The following is a 19775-nucleotide window of genomic DNA, read 5'->3' as shown; positions in this document are numbered from 1 at the left end:
AAATTTTTTTTGCCAGACAAAAGACATTATATACATATACAGTATAAGTTTTAAATAATTGTAAACAAACAATTTAATACCGTACTCACCAGTGATGATTGTGAAGCTTGGTTGAGGCAGAGCATAGCGGGGTCGGGACACGGGGGCTTGCCCCATTCCGTCTGACCAGCACTCCTGCCGGGGAGCGAGGTCGGGGGCTTGCCTGCTCCCCGGTTGGAATGCCAGGTGGGTGGAGCGGGACAAGCCTCCGCGCCCCGACCCCATTCCATGGCAGGAGCTGTGGGCGGAGCAGGGGAGCCAAACAACCTTATAATGGAACATTGCACAACTTTAAACAAGTATGTTCTCTAATAGATCAGCAACCTAATAACGCAACAACGTTAACTGGGGCGACTTTAAGTGAGGAGTTACTGTATGTAGTCCCGGTAGCATGGACTGCGGTGAGTGGTGGGAGAGGCTAGTCAGCCTGAGGACAAACCCCATGAGTCTGTACTCTGGTGGTGAGCCCGGCTGCTGCGGTGACACTATTATATTTAATGTGCTAGTTCAATCAGAGTAAGCTGGGAATTGCACCCCCAGCTCCATGTGTAGGCATAACTTTGCACGGCTTTGGCAATGTAAAGTCACCCACTTTGAGATTGGTTTGCAGTGCTGGATTGGTGTACGAAGCCTTAGTGAAAATGAGAATCTGGCTCCTCAGTGAAATGCTTTTTGTCCATAAGAGTCTTAGGTAAATTCTTCTGTTTGGGGTACGTGCGGCCTTGGGAAGGAGCTTGGACAGCTCTGCATGGGAAGTATCCTAAATACAGCCCAGAGAGGACTCAACTCAAACTTGTCCCCGTTGCTGCCTGTATGTATCAAAGAGTTTTCCCAATCCCTTCCTAGCCTCAGAGCTAGAAAGCTGATGTGGAACTCACAGCTCCCGCATGGCAGCGTAAGTGCTGTACCGCTGTGCAGAAACAAATGCATAAGTTCCAGTTTTTTACAGCCTGTTACTCAATGCAAGAGGAACCCTAGACATAGCAATCCTCTAAAATTAGGCACTTATTCAAAAAGACAAACCGTTCTGCTGGGAATATCAGCTTCAGAAAGGAGAGTAAGAAATAGCATGCACTGACTGGGTTCTGTGAGTCAAGTCACAGCAAAATGGCCAGATAGGAAGGGACACTGGACTATATTTTTCCCTTAAAGATGCTCCCTCTAGGTTATTGTTAATTATGGCTGGGACTTAAGGAACTTAGGTGCCAACTTTCAATAGATGATGAGTGCCTAACTCCCTTAGGCCCTTTTAAAAAACCGAGTCTTATATCGTCACTTGTTTGCAGGAGCACCCATAATGTGATGAGTGCTGTGCTAATGACGGAGGGCACAGTCCCTGCCCTGACAGGCCTGCAATGTGAGACAAGCAGACGAATAGACGAACTGCAAGGGGAACATGTACAATGTAAAAGTGCAGTGCTCAGTGGGATGATGGGCCAGTAGGATAGTAGGGAGTGTTCAGTGATATGGGGTGTAATAGGCATATAAACTATCCCCCCATGTTATCCTCATTCTTGCTGTTTGTACTGGGTTAATTTCTTGTAGGTGCATGGGAATCTGAGGGAGGAATTTGGCCTCTCTGGGGGTTTGATTATCAGAGGCCCTTTTGCTTGTCTGCTCAGGCTCTGGGTGGTGCACAAGAAGCCAGACCCCAATTTGCATAGCTATGCAAGAATTTCCCACATAGTAGGCCCTGTGCACCCTATGCTTTGTAGAATGAAGGGGCTGTTTGCTCATGCTTTCTGCTCAGGAAACGGGATGTCAAAAAGGGGTGGGATGTCGGCTGTCCTCCCTCTCCCCCCATTAGCTGCAGGCTGGTGCACCAGGGAAATTGTTCCCACCCACACTCCTCCTTCCTCCCTCCCTGGGTTCCCCTCCAGTGCACACAGAAAAGCTGCAGAGAGATTTGCCTGTCTGTCTGGCGCTTCTGGTGTGGAGTGGGGCTGTCCTACCCACTACTGTCTGAAGAATAAAGCCACAATCAAGCCTTAATCGTCAGCGGTATTGGTGGAGGGGTTGATATGTGCGAAGCTTCTGCCTCTGATGTGCACATTCCGTGGAGAGAGGACTTTGGACTCTAGAAGTGTCACTCTGGCACCTTTCATTAACACTAAAGTAGAAGAAATGGTGGGAAATTACATACCCCCAAATTAGGAGCTGTCGTGGGCATTGTCCAGACAGGGTAATTTTTCTGTTACTCAATGTGACAGTGGTAGTCACAATTCTTACATTAGGATATCAACTCTCTTCACTGTACAGACTCTTTATTTCTTGTCAGCCTGATCTCAGTGCTGGCCTTTTCATTCATTTACATGCAGCAATGGTTTAGAACTGAGCAGCGGGTCCTTTACCCAGCCCCGTAATAAACACAAGCAGCTGACAGTACAGAGAGATGTAACGAGGGGCTGATTTTTTTTCTTCTCGGAGAACTGTGATATATAAACTTGATCAGTGTGTATGTGTGTGTGTGTGTACGCACGCACACACACAGCACTTTATGGAGTTGTTTGTTCTCGTAGATTTATAGGGCACAGGACCACTCATAGCGCTCTGTTAGAAGATGCAGGAGTAATTCCTGCAGAAGGCGAGTAGCAAAATTGTACCTGTCGCAGCTGTCAGAACTATAATGGAAGTGAAATGTTATCCTTACTCAAAATGTAAGGTTTCAGAGTAGCAGCGTGTTAGTCTGTATCCGCAAAAAGAACAGGAGTACTTGTGGCACCTTAGAGACTAACGAATTTGTTAGTCTCTAAGGTGCCACAAGTACTCCTGTTCTTTTTTCAAAATGTAAGGATCCTTTTCATTTCACATGGGCCTTTCAAGCATTTCCCCCTGGCTCTACTAAATGAGGTAGCAAACAATTGTCAGGGCTGTAGTCCTATCTATCCTTATGGATGTGAATGAGAAAACTGAAAGAGGGAAGAAGAAATGATAGCAGAAGAAGAAAGGTAAAAAACTCGCAGAGGATTGATTTACACTGGTGCAAAGAACCTATCCTTTCCACTAGAAATAAGCCTGCCAAATGGCAAAAGTCTTATTGACTTCAGCAGCAGCAATATTGTCCCTACAAGCTTAGCCAATTGGGCTTAAGAAATTAGCCTATTTTGGAAACAATTATTAGGAGCTAAATTGTGCCCTCATATACCCATGTACAACTCCCATTGATGTCAATAGAAGCTTTATGTGCATACCCGAGGGGAGGAGTCGACCGTCAGCTATTTCAATTTCATTCTTAAAAAGAACTGATTCTGTAATGCATCCCCGGGTTGGTTGTGCACCTTTGACCTGGGAATTTGCCTTTGCAACAGAATTTTCTTCCATTGTGAATGTGGAAATCACCAGGCAATTCCCTTACAAAGTCACTTGTTTAAAATTTGCCAACAGTACATTCCTTTCTTCCTTAGTAAAAAAAAATGTTTCTGGTTAGAACAAAGGATCAGACGCCAGATACTGATAGCAAAAACAAAGCATTCTGTATTTGCAACTTAAGGTAACATATCAGCTGCTTACAAATGTATGAATATAGTTGCAAGAGGCAAAAGGTCCAATCCAACTCCTGTTAAAATCACTGGCAAAAAACTGCCAGTGATTTTTAATGGCAGCAGGTTTCAACTTGGAAGTAAAATACAGTGGAAAATACTTATTAGGTAAGGGCTAAGCTTGGTAAATTCCATTTGATTAAGCATGCTAACTTTAGGATTCTTATACATACAGGTTTGGTCTAGAAATAGAACCAGATATGGTGTGAGACTCGCCTTTCTAGTAATATTTCCATTACTTTTTTGCTTTAGTGAGAAATACCAGAAAATTATGCTTTTTTTTGTTTTTTTGTTTTGTTTTGCTATTTCTGTTTCTGGTAGATGCCAGGTAATACAGAGAGTGTGAAAATGAAATTGAAATAACAAAACTCTAAAGATAATATTTTGAGCTCTAAAAATGTTTATTGGGCTTGAGTTTGGATTGAGAATTTGGGTTCAGTCATTTTTATTTTATTTTTATTCAGACATATATGCCCACTGTTAGACTATGTGTGGTCAGTTATATCATGGACATGAAGTCAAATTGCAATGCAATTACGTTTCTGAAATATCTGGGGAACAAACTGGATATTTGAGTTATTTTCCACACATAATAAGGGCCAAATCCAAGTTCCTTTGAAGTCCATTTCAAAACTTCCATTGAGTTCATTGGGACCAGAATATCAAATAAAACTTCTATTAGTAATAAAAATATGTGTGTCTGAGAGTGAGTGAGAGGAAAGCTGATAACCTTTAATGTGGCACAAATCCACCTGTATTGCGTGGTGAACAGGCCTTATTACTTCTGTGAAGGCATTGCAAAACCAGTCTTTGGTTAACTTGTTCCCTTTTGTGATCTTTTAGGTACAGTTGATGATTTGCTTAAGACATAGTTTAAAAAGTTCTATTGTAAATAGCACAAGTGCACCTTGGAGTGAATGTATTCTGAATACATTATGCAGCTGCCATCAGCTACCTTTCACAACCATGATGGTGTGTTGTACCCCTGTGGTATGGGAGCCATCCAATGATAAATTTGCCACTGGTGTAAGTAGGTGCAACTCTGTGGGCTTCCGTGGATTTGTGTTCTCTTCCTCAAGAAGTGGATTTGACTTGCAGGTTCTAAGGTGGCCATCTGAAAAAATAATCTTGTCCCTTCTGAAGGGGTTTCATTTTCATAAATATAAACACAGAGATATACCTCTAGATAAGCTAAGTAGAACTCAAAGCATAAAAGGGAGAGGAAAGAAGAGCACACAAATCTCCATAAGCCCAGGTATTTTTTTCCTAGGTTATCTGTAAGTGCAGTACTTCCCAATGTTGTGTAAATGATTCATAGCAGTGTGACAGTGGAGGGAAGGTTTTGTACTTTCATTCAAGTTCTGATGGGTCCATTTGGTCTTTTTCTTCGCAAAGAATTGTGCTGAAGTAGAAAATGAAAGCAAGTCTGATCGCTATTGGCAATGACCAGAATTTAACCAGGTGATCCCCCCCACTCATCCCACCACTTCTTTGCCCTAAAAACCATAAGAAGGTAGTCCCATTTTTACCCTTCCATACACCCCATTTAATCAGTTGTGTGTATGCATGTAGACTTTACTTTACAAATACCTTATGTATAAGGCCCCATGTAAATCATGGTACAAAACATTGCCAGGTATCGTGGATTGTTCATGCCCAAAGGGGTTTTGTATGTGGAGTATTGGAAAGGGACAAGAAAGCACTGTTCAAATCATTAAAGACATACTTTATGTTTCTTGGCATTGATATTGCTAATCGGCTTATGATTATGACGTTGTGAATTTGAATCTATGGCAAGGAACAAATAAAAAGGAAGTGGTCTTTAGAACAGAAACAGAACTCCTATTGATGTCAATGGGTGTATCATCAGGCCCAATTGCTTTAATGGGCAAAATTCTTGTCTCAGCTCCACTAGAAATCTCTGCTCTGGTTCACACTTGGCTCTCTCATTGACATCATCAATGGGAGCGTCTCATATGCAGAGAAACCGGAGTATAGGAGGGAATGTTAGAAGAGGATTTTGGCCTTTTGTCAGCAGTTGGTACTGAGCTATCCAAAAATATTACTCAACTCTTTAGATTTCATATAGACACACAACCGTAGAGGAGTAAATGCATCTAATGCAATATTTCCACAGCAAACATAGGATTTTGTGTTTCTTTTGTGACTTCTGTGATATTGTGATCTATACGGGGCCTTGCTCATGTTACTTTTTCTGACCTCATACAAGCACTTAATGACTTTGCCAGGCCTGAGTCACTCTGTTGCACATTGATGTATATCAAGTGGCACCCACTGAATTACCTCTTCTACTTTCCAATGTGGTTCACTTGTACATAAGTGTAATGTCAACTTGTTTACAGGTTATTTTGTGCGTAATTGTAAAAAAAAGCCGTTTTAACTAAAAGTTTAAAGGAATCAACTTTACTGGAAGGTGTTTAAAAAATGAATGTGCTTAATACAGTATAGACATCATTGATTATGGTCTCACATGAATGCATGTATCTCCATGTTGTCAGTCCCCACCAGTGAGGTTATTTGGCAATATTCTGCAGTCTGTGAATAGCAAATATACATAAACTACTGTGACTCTAGCAAATATAACTCAGTAACTGTTTTTACTGTGGTATGTAAAACATGTAGCTTTTAGCCTGCTGTATTTCCCTGTTAAAAATAAAATCCTGAAAGAAAGAGATGCTTGAGGGGAGATACCTGTGATCTGAGAGTAGTCATTCTTGGAATGGCATCTGTTGGCCATATCTGGTCCAACTACTAGACAAACTGCCTATTTGCAGAAGCAGTGGGTCTTCAATGGTAGATATAACTGTAGCTATTATCATTCTGCCTTAGCTGCACTTCTGGCAGAGAAACATGCTGTTTTGTTTAGAATCACTAGCAATGAAGAGAGCAATTAGATATTAATAGCGTCCATATACTGCTTTAGGCGTTATACAGTAGTCTAGCAAAAACATACAGCTATCAGTATTGTGAAATTGTGTGGCTGCAAATCTGCTACTCTTTTGTGTCTCACCATTTAAAAAAATCATTTCATATACATTGTAATGGGACTAATCATAATAAATCATTTGGTATCATTTAGTTGTCATATATAAAGATGTATACATGCTGACATGTTACACTATAATTTAGCACCAGTTGATGTTACCGGTTATGTCGTAGATTGGAGGTAATTCCCCTTGAACTCTGTTGTTTCCTATTTTAATTTAGAGATGGGCCATAAATTACAGCTCAGTGGATGTGGCAACTTGTTTACTACCTGCCCATCCTATGTATATGTTTTTTTCTGATGCCACTGCTGAAAGTACTGTCATCAAAAGCAGCACTTGTGGGAATGACCTCATCTCATCAGAGATATGGACTACCTTCTACTATGATACTTCCTCTGGGAAACTACATGGAACTGTGAGAGCTTAGGAAAGGAAAACATCTGAAGAGGGGGATATTTATTTTTCTTCTGTACTTTTTAATATGGCTTGACAAGGAGTCTTCATTGAAGACAATGGATGAATTACAAATGGGGGAAATGTAGGGCATCGAGCAAGGGAAGGGAAAGGCCCATAAGGAGAGATGTGGTACAAAGAAAAAGGAACAGCTGTGGAACTTTCTCTGTGTCGGGTCCCCTTGTCATCCACCCAAGGCATGTGTCACCTTCCATAGCTGGATCAGCAATGCACACTAGCATTCAGCTGTGCATAAGAGCAGTTAGATCTTTAGAAGGTTTCTCCCCTAGGTGTTGCAAAGATAGAAGGAGAGGGAAGCTGTTGGGGGGGCAAGTGGGAACTATTTTTAATCCTTTCCCACAAGAGCCTTTTGCATTTGAACAGCACACACAGTTTGGGATTGCTGTCATATTTTTTCCCCTTTCTGCACAGCTGTCTAGTGGATAATTGGAGCTCAATCCTGGTATACTCATAATATTCTCCGGTCTGATTCTGATCTCACACTCTACTGATGTGACCCCACTGACTCACTCCCAATTCATATAGTTCCTAGTGCAATTCCAGTTAAGTACCACAGCTGCAAGCAATCTAGATATGAAAGAGGCAGGAGAAAGGGGACAGTTATGCACTTGTGTCACTGAGTTTTTCAGATAGTTATTTATCATTGATACCTTCCTGATCTTCAAGGACAGTTCCTTCTGATGGCTAGTTCTTGAGGGATGCTGACAGGATCCAAGATCTACAGGGCTCTCTGCAAATGGTGTGTCCCCATGGAAGAGATTTGGCTACTGTTACAAAATCCACACAAGCATATGGAAAGCAAAGTGTTTATGGAAGTTAAATGGTGTGGTGTAGTGCAAGTGTGGTGCACTGCACTAGTTTGTATATTACACCATATTGTGCCAAGCCTTTGTAACTGGCAGCCTACACAGGACCATGGCTTGGTAGCAATATGGGCCTGATGGTCTAACTTATCCATCCCTAACTTATACAATTCTGTCACATTATTGCTTTGTGTTATCTGCTCTGTATCAGCTCTGTAGAACCAGCAATGTGGGTATGGTGGCCTTTAAATTGTTTCCTTTGTGGTTTCCAATAGCCATTATAGATCTCAGCTGATTTTTTTCTAAACCAACCAACTACTGCATGGGGCTGAGGTGATGGTGTAGAATACAGAAAACAGGCAGGAAAAACTGTGAGGAAATGTTGGTAGATTGTGATGTTGTGAAATGAAATCTCTGACCAAATGGCCAAACTGTCAGTGTGAGGCTAGGAAGTCCATCACTGTTCACTTGCTTCATGGCTTCATGTGCAGTTTCCCAGACAACAGCTGTCCACAGTCATTCAATCAATGATCCATTTTAGTAGAGTTGTAGGATTAGTGTAAGGCAGTGATTTTGAAAATACTGCAGCAGCTAGTAAAACAATGCAGATAGCATAGAAAATAAAGAGGGACGTGACTGGCCTGTATTAGAGCTGAGTATATTATTGTATAAATAATAATTTACTCAGTTGACTTCACTTTTCCTTTCACTTCACTCCAAATAGTGTTCATCAAATGGAACACTCAATCCACTGAAATGTTTCTTCCTTGTAAACATAAAGCAAATTCTATTAGGCACAGCTCTATGTTGTGAACAACTATTTTGTAGTTATAAAAAACCAAATATTTTGATTGATTAAATGATAAACTGCAACACATCAGATGTCCTGAAAGAAGCTCCCCGGACACCAGGATATCATCTGAAAAACTGGAGCAGGCTCAGTAAAACAGGATTGCGTGGCCACTTTTAGGCCTGGCCAGAGGACAACAATTCCATTTTGCAACAACTTGCATAATTTCAAAATGTATTTTTGGTCCACATTACAATGAAAACAAAACCTTACAAACATTTTTGGCAACATTTCGGAATTGTGTCAAAACATTGTTTTCCAGTTGAAAAGGTCGGGTTTTTCATTTGGGTCTCTCCCTGGTCAGAAGTGACGAGAAAACTCTGGAGCTCAGAAAACCTTCCTATTGAAAACTTTGTCAAAATCAAAATGTGGAGGCTGCGATGAAACAGCATATTTTGACCAGCTCTAGTCCCTTTTCTTAAATCCCATTTAGTCGTAGCAGTCAGTGATCCCTCAGAGTTCAAGGATGATTGTTTTCCAAAAATCCTATTTAAGAGCTATTTTAAAGTGATGCAAGGCCTGTGCAGGGCTTCTGCCTGGGACTGGATTTCAGACAGGAGTGAATTTCATCTATGGAATACAAGATGAACCTCTTCATTCATACCCACCAAAGTTCCTTTAAGACTTCTGAGTTCTTGAGATCTCATTGATGACCACACCAGATCCATGCTATTTTCATGGACATGTAGGTCATATGCACAAAGACAAAAGAACCCCCTCAGGGACTGAATGTTTTAGTTTCACAAAAGTTCTTTGCTTTCCCTTAATGTCTCAAGAGATCACAAAGCACGGTGCAGTGGAGCCTTACTAATTCATTCATTTACTTTGGCTTTACTTAGTTAAGATAATACTTGATTATGTTTTAGTTTTTATTAATTATTATTATTATTATTATTTTATAGTTGGTGTTTGGTGTATATTTTTCAAAAATGGTGCTGGTAATGATCCGATGCTTCACTATAACTGTCATTGCTACCAAATCTTTGTTAAGATGAGTGGAGAGACAGTCATATTTTTTTTGGTGTGGATTATGCATAGTAGAGTTTAGCCAAATGCATATTAGTGAGGTTCGGCTCTGCGTGTAAGGAACCTCCAGGAGAAGAAAAGGAATGGGTTGTGATAATTCCCTTCAGTGCTCACAAAAAACCAGCTCTTCTTCTGTACTGACCAGTGATATAAGGATGAGGCACAACAAATCAGGAGGAAAAGGAAACACTTTGAAATACTCTTTTGTGATTCAACCCACTCTCTGCCTCTCTTCTTCTTTCGATACCTCCAGTGTGCATGTAAAACGTCCTTACACTGGGCTCTTTCCAGCTTAATCCAACTCTTCATCACTCGCTCAATCTCTGATTCTCAGAGAAGGGGAAAATAAAAATACATTTAAAATTGCTCCTTTGGTTCTTGTTCCCTGTTCACACGCCTCTGCCATCCTTTCCCTTCTCAGCTCTACTGATGATCAAGCATTGGCTCTTACTTGGTGTCCTGGGGAGGTTTCAGCTGGTCCATTGGCTACTATGTAAAAACATTTTCAATTTCCCCTAGTGGTTGGTGGTGTAATTCTTAGCAGGAACGTGAGTTTTGATCTTTGTAGTAATCCTACAGGGGGTGGGAGGAGGATGGCAGGTTGTTTTATTTTCTTTTATTTAAGACTGGTGCTAATTTATAATGAGTTTTCAGGTTACAATTTCTGCCCAATAATTGGCTGCAGTTATAATCACAATCCAACTATGTGTTGTATTGTACATGGGAGTAGAAGGTTTTTTCTTTGATACCATGTGGTATCAGCAAGTAGTTCAAGTCCACCCCATCTCTGTTTATTAAGTTCAAGTCCACCCCATCTCTAGATTGTAGGAAACCAGAAGCTCAGTAATCCCAACCTAAATTTTAATCTTACCCTGTGCTGGACATGAAATTATGAAACTTTATTTTAAAAGGCTGGACAGGTCTTGTGAGTGGGAGGAATAGCACTCCGAACAAGTCACTTGTCCAGATCTTTGTCAGAGGACAGGACAGCTTCCTGGAGATGTAGTGCATCTCTGACCTAGTAAATGAAAAGCTGTCGGAGCATGGAGATGGAGGTCTCTGACTGGAAGGTTACAGGTTAATACTTCGGTTACTCTCTCCACTCCCTGATATTAGCAAATGCCACAGGATGCAGCTTTCAGGCAGGGAAGGAAATAAGTTAACTGTCAGAACTGTCCAAAGGCTCAATATAAAAGGCAGTAAATTAATACCATGTCTAAAAGCTCAATAAAACGGGAGTGACTTAAAACCATGGAAATTGGCTTGATATAATGCACAGTGAAAAAGGATCCTTTCTAAAGATATCGGGGCTCAGGGGTGGGACTGGGATGGTTTGTGAAATTTTATCAGCTCTGAAAGGTCAGTGCATGCCCTATCCCGCAACAGCATCCTTGTCCTTCTTTAAAGATAGCAGGAACAGGGCAAAGATGAGATCTACAGCTAGGGTGACCAGATCTCCCGATTTTATAGGGACAGTCCCGATATTTGGGCCTTTTCCTTATATAGGCTCCTATTACCCCCCACCCCCATCCCGATTTTTCACACTTGCTGTCTGGTCACCCTATCTACAGCAGGGATTGCAGGGAATAGAGACACAGCAGGCTGGCTCTAGCTAGCACAGAATGCAGCTGAAGTCTGCATCTCGCTCTCTGTCAGCTTGCCATTCCTTATGAAACATACCAGGGGAGGCAGGGTCTTTGTGCAGCCCTTCAGTGACTCGGCTGGTGGTACCTATCCATTGGGTCCCTTCTGATCAATATTTATGTGGAGGTGGCAAGAAAACTCTGTAAATACAGCAGGTTAAAAGTTGGCAAAGTAACTGCAGATCTATATTTAATGCAGCTGTTTCCCATGTTTTGTAGTATTGTTTTATTGATAAATAAAAATCAACCAAAGACCAAAAAAAACAAATCAAACAAACAAAAACCCAATAACGTGACATTGTATGTGTGACTGGGGAATGGGAACAACATTCTTGGTGGTACTGAGGGTATCAGGCATCATACTTGGAGGCATATTGTGCTGGAAAGCAGGATTTAGGAACACCTGAAGGAGCGACAGCCCGAGAAGAATCTAGTACATGCCGTTGCACAACACTTTGTAGTTTGTTCTAGCTAGTCCACCGGCAATGCTGGAGATAGTAAAGCCACTTTTCTTTACTTCCTACTGAGTCTTAGAATTTCAGTTAAAGATTCCCAGTGACTTGAGAAACAACGTTTGGCTCTGCCTAGCTCACTGTACCCTTCTCTAAGGCCTGGTGTACATTGGGATTTGTCCTGATTGCAGCTACTGGTAGCCAGTTGCTTTGGTACAACTCCCATTGAAACTCTTATATGTAGATGATGCATTATTCATTCTTTCAGTCTGGTGGCATCTTAAAGACTAACAGATTTATTTGGGCATAAGCTTTTGTGGGTAAAAAAACACTTCTTCAGATGCATGGAAGAAGTGGGTTTTTAACCCACAAAAGCTTATGTCCAAATAAATGTGTTAGGCTTGGAAGAAGTGGTTTTTTACTCACGAAAGCTTATGCCCAAATAAATCCGTTAGTCTTTAAGGTGCCACCGGACTCCTCGTTGTTTTTGTGGATACAGACTAACACGGCTACCCCTCTGATACTTGATATTCATTCTTTCTCTTCCAGAGGCCAAACCCATCTGTTACTCACTTTTTTCCCTTTCCCACCTAGGAAATGAGCTCTAAAATTATGCTGTAATGACCTAGGGGTAACAGGAGGACACTCTCCTCATTCCCTTGCTCATTTGTAGACCAACACGTCTAGGGAAGTAGATTTAATGGTCTGATTCTTTTTTTTTTACTCATACATTTATCCTGTGTAATCAGTTGATTTCAGTGGATTAACTCCTGATTTGCACCAATTGAAATGACAGCACAATCAGGGCTATCAGCTGTATATCTTATCCTGGGGCCACTATTATTCAAGTCAGCACTTTAAGATCATGCACATTTGTTGCCGATATATCATTAGTCAAGTAAGGTCCTGTCATGGTAGTACACTGAAGTCTCAGCACTCCTGCTAGTTCATTAATTCTTTCTTACAGTCATCAGGAAATGCTTACAGATGGGCTGCTTCAAACACAGCAATCTCTAGCAGCCATTTAAAGACACAGTAAACATTTCCCTTACTCCGAATAACCTAAAACCTTTGCAACATCTCTGTGTTGGAATAAAGCAAATGGCCCAGGTGACTTTAGATTCCATGGCCTTAATTTTCCAAAAGCTCTTGTGATTTTTGGGTGTTCGACCTCAGCTAGCTTACGGGGACCTGTTTTTCAGAGGTGAGATGCCCCTAGCACTTCTCAAAATCGGGCATCTCCTAGCACTTCTCAAAATCAGGCATCTTTAAGGTGCTTGAAGGTGGGAGCCTTCAAACAGAAGCATGAGTTACTTTTGAAAACTTGGGCATTATAACAAGACCTCAGAGTTGCACAGATACCATGGTGATGGGTATGGTACAAGAAAACAGACAAACAGCTGGATAAATAGTCCCTTGACCTTGAAGGGACAGCTCCTTCATACCCTGATTCAGCAAAGCCCTCAGGCACATACTTCAGACCCTGCTTGTAAGCAAGGCACTTAAATGTTGTGCTTAACTTTAAGCATATGCTTACAGTCCATTGAAGCCGACAGATAAAGGACTGCACTCTCTGTCCTTGGACACCAACTGACCAAAAAAATACCGAACACTCAGCGTGTTCCTTCTTAATGCCATCTAGTCAGCGCCATGCCAGCGCCGTGGGGCAAACGTTCTCGTCATTCTGCTAGAGACAATTAATGTTTGCTCACGTACCTTATTTCTTCAGTTTCCCACGCCCTTGTCAGCAGCCATCTATTAAGGATGTTGCCCCTTGACAGCTCTCCGATTAAGACTTAGGGATGGGATGTTAGCACAAGCCTTACACCTGGCCTTAATGCACCCAAGGAGAATGAATTCCATATTTGATCCCAAATTTATGTTTCCCATTGGACAGGGAATTTTTTGCATGCCCAAGACAAGGTTGTGAAAGCTGTAGCCAGGAGGGAAGGGGGGAAGAGAGAAGAGACTAAATACTAAGAAACAGGTTGACATGCTAGTGTGAAATGCAATGCCATGTGGTGTGAGGTAAGAGCTTCTGTGTACTGTCTGGGAGCTGTGTGCTGACAACTCTAATCCTCCCTTTGGGAATCGCAAGCTCTTTCTCTTTAACAAGGTCGTTGTTATGGAGGTTCCTTGCTCCTCTTGTTTAACAGGAATCCTTCAACCACTAATTCCTTAATTCACTCCATATATGTACACCAGTTCTACGCACAATACCGAGTTCCCCACTCTCCCATCTCATTAATACGGCTGCCACAATATATGGACATCAGTGTGTGGGTCACATTCTAAACCTTGGGTAGCATCTGGGAGCACACAATTGGATGATTTTTCCCCCCTGATTTGCTTGCTTTGATCCTGACTACCATGCACTTCTTTGCCTCCCCTCTCCACTTCCACCCTCTCTGAGTCACTGCCAAAACAATCTCAGACTCTGGATATCCCAGTACATGTCTTACTCCAGATATCCTCCTAGACCAGGAAAATTGCTTCCATAAATGAAACCGTCATTAAAAACATCTCATAAAAAACAGAACTGTATCCCTTCTTTTCACCGGAGCTGGCAGCACAATGACACAGCAGACTCACTTTATTTGAAAAATGAAATATGGTTCTAATCCAAAAAGAGTCTGTTGAAATCAGATTGCACATTTCAGTGTAAGTTTCTCTGTAACAAATATAGCAATCTGCTGTGATTACTCTGGGATCACCAAGTTCAGCCAGGAGAGAAATAAGGGCCTGAAAATGAAACATACAAGCACTTGCCTTATTTTTGGAAAGTGAATGATGCAGAGCAGCAGATGTAAAAGTGACCCTGAGATGAGGCATTCCAGATTTATTTTTTAGGTCTTGCAGGTTCAAGATGAGAAATTTATTGAAAGGACTTCAGATATGTGGCTGCGTGTCTCGGAACTGAATAGTAGAGTTACCGCATGTGAATTTTGAGAAGTATACCCCATATTCCCCTTGATGAGACTGCAGCTATGACATATGATAGGAAAATGACCCGCTTACGGAGACTTTCACCACTTACAGTGAGATATTAAAAAAGTTTCTCAGCTAGAACAAAAACAATGCCAACCCAATTTAAATAAAATTTCATTGGGGGAACTCAGGGAGCTGGTAATGAGATACAGAGTCTTTCATCTGAGAGTAACTCCTTGCTTTGAATCCAACTCTGGCATTGACTGAAAGTCTAGGCCATCTGATAGCTGGCGCACTAGGTAAATAAAGTTTGATTTCAGTCTAGTTTCTACTGGACAAGTATCCATACCACATAAATGTTTGAGCTGGGCCTGTGATGTTGCTATTGGTGTCTTCCCTGATTGTGCAGTCTAGACCAGGATTTAGAGAGATCCAGTGTTTGTGTAGCAAAGTGGTCATCAGGGGGTTAACTAGGTTACTCAGAGTCTTATGGGTTGGGCCCATTTTCCACCTCTTCCTTAGCTTCCTCTTTCCTTAGGGGATGTTTCCTCCACCTCCCTCACCCCTGTTTGTTATGCAATTGAATAGAGCAGCATTTCCCTCCTAGCCTGCAGTGAGTAGAGCAGTACTTTCTTGTGCACTGAGTGGTCCTTTACAAAAGTTGCATACATATTCTTTGAACAAAAGTAACTAAACACTTTAACCTTTCCAGACATAATCTAGGTAGCCCATGACTCAGCTGTATGAATAAACAGGAGATTCTTTACTGAGGCTGCTGGATTCAGATGGACCCTGTCACTCTTTCTGGCTCCCTAGTTTCTTGACTAGCTAAACACAGGAGCTAGGGGAACAAAAAACTACAAAGTCCATCTGAATCTAGCGGCTTCAATAAAGAATCCCCTTTTTATTCATTACGGTCAAGTCTTCTATTCTCTGGTCTGTTTTGAAGGACACTACAGGGTCTGAACCAAAGTCCCTGTGCTAATGTTTGAAACCTAGAATTGAATTTCAGGGCATATCCAAACTTCCTACTGTACAATATATCTAAACACAACTTTCAGGTGTGTGGATGAGAAATCCAGATATGAACATGAACATTCCCAAATGTGGAGCTGTTCGGAGCCAGTATTCAATAAAGCTGTTACACAAATTGGTTGGAATTCAGAGCCAAAGGAGGATCTGGGTCAGGATTTTGGATCATAAATAAAACAACAAATACAGTTGAAAATTATACTAATTGGCACCATTGTTGACAGCTTACCAGATAGGTCATGGGCTTAGTGTCCATGAACAGCCCTCGCTTTTAGAAAGATTTCTCCAGCCCTCTCCAAGTCAGACTAGATGATCATGATGGTTCTTTCTGGCCTTAAAGTCTGTGGGTAAGACACATGGATGGAATAAAGTGCTGCTGCCTGTGCTGTATTGTTTCTGATCAGGGAATCAGCACCTTTTAGAAGCATTGAAAATTCACTTTAAATATTAATATAAAAATACCACACAGACAGGCAGCACGACTGAATGAATTGAGCTCTGGCCTGAGAGTTAGGAACTCGTGAGATCTAATCCCTGCCTTTTCTACTGACTCTGTGTGTCCTTAGACAATTCGCATAGGGACACGTTTTCCAAAGTGGGCTGTTATTTTGGGTGCCTTTGTTTTTGGGTGTCTAACTTTAGATACATCGGATCTTATTGTGACAGAGTGAACTGTCATGTGCGGGGAGGAAACAAATCCTCAAGCAGCTGATTCTACTTAACCAATCCATGTGTGTATGTGTGTGTGTGAGAGAGAGAGAGCGCGGCTGAAGCAGCTCCAGAGAGGGGTCAGAAGGAGAGGCAAACACCTTGGGAAAAAGGCACAAGTCTGGGAAGAGTGGGACACCAAATCCTCTTTAGAAAACTTTGGACTTTCCTGAGAGATAAGAGACCTTATGGGGAAATGGGACTAAAGCCTTTGAGTAGAGATGATGATCAACTAAATACTGATACCCCTTTTATAAGTATTAACAGCTCTCTCTGGCTCCTATTTTTGCTACTTCCTTCTCTCCCTTTTTTCTCTGTGGTCATCAGGACTCACCAGGTAATAGCTTGATGACACTCATATTTTGAGGGGTCTGAACTTTCACAGGCCCCCTTGGGTTCGACTGGGTGCGAGTTAGATGAACTCATGTAAATGCCTGGATGTTCCCTAGCAATGTGCAAATTTCAGACTTTGTTCAAAACGTCAGTGTTTCCAGGAGTGACCGTAGCTTTTTTATGGCATAAAGAGTAAAATTACACATTGAAATATTCGGGATCTACACTCGCCCTACCTGAATTGTACATCAGATTTACAATTTCATTTAGATACTGTACCCTTCTTTGTTTTCTGCCCTACACTGTTGAGTAGCAGGGTTCCCCCCTGGAATTTTTCCCATGGTACACACCGTCAGGTTCTGTGGAGCCATCCCCACAGCAGCCACTGGCCCCAGCACTTTCCCCACTGAATCTGCGTCATGCTCAGCCCCTGCCTTCCAGCCCAGCCCACCCAGCTGCAGTTTCAGTCCCTAACCCTGAGAGAGGACCTGGGCAGCTAGAAGAGGGATGAGGCCAGGCAGGCCTCTTTGGGGAGCCTCAGTGCAGGAGCCAGACCTACAGCAGTGGCAAGAAGGAGCAGCACTGGCCACCCCACAGCCACCCAAGTTTGGCCCCTCTCGCCCACTGTCATGACAGAGGGGCTGCAGGGCCACAATTGAGTGAGTGGCATTATGACCTGCTGCACAGGGGTCACAGTGCCCCTCAGGTTTGGCCCTCCAGGTTCCCCCCATCATGGTGAAAGGGACATAAGGTCAAACCTGAGTGGGCAGCGGGCGGCCAGCGCTGCTGCTCCTCTCCACTGCCAATTGTACATACCATGCTTATGGCTCTGAGTGCCAGTGTTGTGTAGTGCCGTGGTGTGCTATTCATAGTTCCATCCCACAGGTGCATGCTTGTCAGTGATGGTTGAAGTCAGGTGCTTGACACTTGTGTACATAAAGTTTTTAATTGGAATCCTCCAGATGAATAGATCTATTGAAAAGTAAGATAGTAATTGTGAAGATTACTTGAGGAAATGTGAAAATGTAGAGTGTTGGGGGATGGTAGCACCAGGACATATTTAAACCTTTTCATGTCGGAAATTTTATCTGTGAACGCTTTGCTTTGCCACAAAACTACGAGAGGGCAGAGCCTGGTGAAACATATGGAACTGGGACACAAGAAAATACTAGACTTCAAGTAGAATCCTGACCCCAAATTTGGGGTAGGAGGGACCTGGATTTGATTTTTGGATTTTGATCAGCTACTAAATTAAGGAGTTAGGCTGTTCCGTTTCCAGGTTGGGAGGAAATACCTCAAGGAGAGTGGCTTTTTAAGTTGTTCTTCCTTTCATGGACTTGTCTCCAGGAAGTAGCATTCTCGGATGAGACAGAGAGACAACTCTGAAATTTGGGTGGTGCAAGCAGGAGGGAGGTCCAGCTGGTGGGGGAAGGCTGGTATCTCAACAAAGGAGGCATAGAGATTGAGTGAGAGGAGAGATGGAGGATTATGATTTCAAGGAGAGAGAGGAAATATTAAGACACAGCTGTGGAGGTGGAGAGACAGGCTCCACAGATGGAGATGTAGATAGGGACATGGGAGAAAAAGAGCTTCTATTTGTGCCACAGGATACCTCAGGGGTGGATTGTGAGTGACACCAAAGCTATCATTCTAGTGTCCCCACTCCTGTGAATGATGGGTGCTTTTCATCATTTGTCACAGAGTTTTTAACACTGGAATCCATGTGTTACTTACTCCACACTGGAACAAAGCAGCTTTTGCTCCTTTTAAGAGTAAAGGACAAAACTAGTTTAAATGGAAGTCAGAAGGGCAGTGTGTCCTTAGGTTGATTGATATACAGGGTTTTGTACACCCCTCTCAGGAGTGCAACTGCAAGAGACCCTTGCAACGCTGTGTAAAGCTCACATTTTCTTTACAGATGGAGAAGGTACATTTAGCGTAAAAACAATAATCCCACATCCCTGTTTTGACAAATGGTATGTGTGAAGCTACCAGTGAACCTGAAACAGTCAATTTACTAACACAAGCTAGCGGATTGCGTCACTGGGAGGGTCTTTGCACAGTTAGTTTTCTTTGTGATGGGAAGTATTAAAGCTAAAACATTCACACTAACTGTTCTCTGTTGGTTGTTTTTTAATCTGAAAGAGACAGATACTGAAACAGTTCTCCTTATACTTTCTGATTCGGTGTAGTAATGAGCACTGAAACCTATCTGAGCTGTCTATGGTGTTTACTACATACCATTTCTTTAGCATCTTACAGACAAGGCTCTGAAACCAATTAAAAAAAAAAGTGAATCCTATGGTCACCCTGCGACTTAGGTTAATATTGCTATCACCGTTTTCCAGATGGGGCAATGCAGACACACGAAGCATAAAGCCAACATTTTCATGATTGGCCACTAACTTTGAGAGCCTCAACTTGTTATACCCTCATCCTGGTTTTCAGAGCACCCTTAGCTCCATCTGAAGTTCATGGCAACTGCAAGTGCTCAGCTCACCTTTGGCCTTAGGTGTATCATGTTGGGCACCCAAAATTGGTGGACACTGTAGCAGAATCAGAAATAGAACTGATATCTCCCTGAGTTCTACTGCATTGCTTTTAAACAGGACTGTCTTCCCTCCTAACGCCTTGTTTAAGTCAATGGGCCAACTCCTCAGACATGCTGGGCAGCACTCTGCAACAGGCCCTGTATTTAGTGAGGTCAAGCAGTACCAGATGAAGGAAGATTCCCCTGTAAGGCGGAGCATCTCTCTGTAAAACAGCAAAAAGCCAAGATGAACGACTATGCCCTATCATACATCGGTGTTCATGAACCAAGCAGTGAATGAATAATAGATCACTTAACTCCAGCTATTCATTCTTCCAGCTGAGGGCTCTCTGGACACACACTACTTTCCCTGATCTCATCTGAAATGAAAGAGTAAAGCGTAAACCCCG

The sequence above is a fragment of the Chrysemys picta genome, chromosome 8 (assembly GCF_011386835.1).
Source record: "Chrysemys picta bellii isolate R12L10 chromosome 8, ASM1138683v2, whole genome shotgun sequence".
NCBI classification, from domain to species: domain Eukaryota; kingdom Metazoa; phylum Chordata; order Testudines; family Emydidae; genus Chrysemys; species Chrysemys picta.
The sequence above is the reverse complement of the archived record's forward strand: the minus strand, read 5'-3'. Positions refer to the sequence as shown.